Here is a 2455-nt window from a genome sequence, read left to right as displayed (position 1 = left end):
CTCTTACTCTTGTGCAATAAAACCATATTCGGCTTGTTCCCTTAGGTGAGGGCAGAAATGACTGGACGGAATGCCCACCTGCCCATACAGTTTGAAGAGAACAGTCCAAGTGCTCAATAGTTCGAAACCTTTTAAGAAATCAGAAATAGTAGGAAACATTGCATCTGAAGTCACAGAATATGTTAATGTTAACCCGTGTGGCCGGAATAAATGTGCAAGCTGATGTGTTAATCTCTGATGTATTTGGAGATACTTCCTTCATGTAAATAATTTAAACTGTCCACAAGGTAACTTCATTTTCCACAGAGTCCAATTTGATTTTAACATTTTTTCAAGGTCATGGGAGTTTATCATTTTGTTTTTGGTTTCATTCAATGGTAGCAATCTGAGATAGTCACATGCCCATCCCAGGTCCAGTTGTATAACTTCTAACAAGTTATTAAACATCCTCATGCCTCAGTTTCTTCATTTATAAAGTGGGGATAATAGTATCTACAGCTGGGCACGGTGGCTCATGCCTGTAATCCCAGCACTTTGGGAGGCTGAGGCAGGCAGATCACTTGAGGTCAGGAGTTTGAGACCAGCCTGGTCAACATGGTAAAATCCTGTCTCTACCAAAAATATAAAAAATTAGCCAGGTGTGGTGGCACGTGCCTGTAATCACAGCTACTTGGGAGGCTGAAGCAGGAGGATCGCTTGAACTTGGGAGGTGGAGGTTGCACTGAGCCAAGATCATGCCACTGCACTCCAGCCTGGGTGACAGCGAGAATCCATCTCAAAATAATAATAATAATGATAATAATAACAATAATAATAGTATCTACCTCTGAGGGTGCTTCTCGATTAATTTAGCAAACATTGTTGCATGGTCCAAAAGTGATATGCATTGAAGATACATGGAGAGCAATGCCTATCGCTGACTTCCTGGCTCTTGGGGATCAAGGAGAAAAGTGGAGGTGTAAGGAGGCATAATAATAATAATAATAATAATAACGATAATGATAATTTTACATGGTGTTAAGCTAAGAAGAAAAAGAATAGGTTACGAGGGTGATTTGATTGATTTGAGGGAAGGCCTCCCTGAGGTAGAGACATTTAAATGGAAGAATTAAAAAAATAAATCAGCCAGGTAAGGGCTAGGTATTGCAGGCAGAGGAAGGGGTGCGTGCAAAGGCCCTGAGGTGTGAATGTCTTTAAAGGCTGAAGAAGCCCAGGCAGGTGGAAGCATGTGCTATGGGCTGATGGAGTCAATTGGCAGTAGGCAGGTCCAGGAGGTGCTGGCTTGTAGGCCCAGAGAAGCAGTTGGAGTTTTCCTGAGTTCAGTGGGAAGCCACTGGAAGCCTTTAACACAAGGGCAGGACCTGACCTCATTCACAATTTTTTTTTTTTTTTGAGACAGAGTCTCACTCTGTCATCCCAGCTGGAGTGCAGTGGTGCAATCTCGGCTCACTGCAACCTTCGCTTCCTGGGTTCAAGTGATTCTCCTGCCTCAGCCTCCAGAGTAGGTGGGATTACAGGCGCCCACCACCATGCCTGGCTAATTTTTTTTTTTTTTTTTCTTAGTAGAGAAGGGGTTTCGCCATGTTAGCCAAGATGGTTTTGATCTCCTGACCTCGGCCTCCCAAAGTGCTGGGATTAGAGGCGTGAGCCGTCATGCCTCATTCACATTTTTAAAAGAGCTCCTGACAGCTGGTCTTCGCTGGACACCATGAACCACATGGTCCAAACCTTCTTCATTCCCTCAAACACCGGCCACCCTGCAACTATATGATGCTCAAGGAAGAGTAACAGGTGACTGTGCTGGGGGTGCCCTGCAACCCTCCTCCCTCAACGTCCACCATGACCCACATCTGCAGCAAGACCTCTGTGCCCGACCATGTCATCTGGTCCCTGTTTAACAACCTCTTCATGAACTCCTGCTGCTTGGGCTTCATAGCATTCGCCTACTCCATGAAGTCTAGGGACAGGAAGATGGTTGGTGACCTGATCAGGGCCCAGGCCTATGCCCCCTCTGCCAAGTGCCTGAACATCTGGGCCCTGGTTCTGTACATCCTCATGATCATTCTGTTTATCATCATCCCAGTGTTGATCTTCCAAGTCTATCGATAGAACAGGAGGCAGCATCCAGGCCAGGAGCTCTGACCATGACCTGTCTCCCACATACTCCACCTTCCATTCCTCATCCTATATCAGCCCTTTATCCTCACACACTTTTCTACAATGGCATTCAATAAAGTGCATGTGTTCCCGAAAAAAAAAAAAAAGAGCTCCCTAGCTAGAGGGTGGAGAGGGGAGTAGGAAAGGAGTAGAAGCCAGGGCTTTCATTGTAAGGATTAAATGAGATAATGAATGTGTAGCATTCAGTGTCATAACTGACCCATCATTTCCCAGTTCATGTTAGTCATTTCTATTAATAATTATGATCTATATTATTAATAAGAGTACTTCCTTGGTA

At 44.8% G+C, this 2455-nt stretch overlaps 1 pseudogene; it reads left to right on the top strand.

Moving 5' to 3' along the window:
* Positions 1-1708: 1708 nt before the first annotated feature.
* LOC116812627 (interferon-induced transmembrane protein 3-like) lies at positions 1709-2109 on the top strand (annotated as a pseudogene).
* Positions 2110-2455: the final 346 nt, after the last annotated feature.

The sequence above is a fragment of the Hylobates moloch genome, unplaced genomic scaffold (assembly GCF_009828535.3).
Source record: "Hylobates moloch isolate HMO894 unplaced genomic scaffold, HMol_V3 SCAFFOLD_9, whole genome shotgun sequence".
NCBI lineage: Eukaryota > Metazoa > Chordata > Mammalia > Primates > Hylobatidae > Hylobates > Hylobates moloch.
Note: the sequence above shows the minus strand (reverse complement) of the source record. Positions and strands in the feature narration are given on the sequence as shown.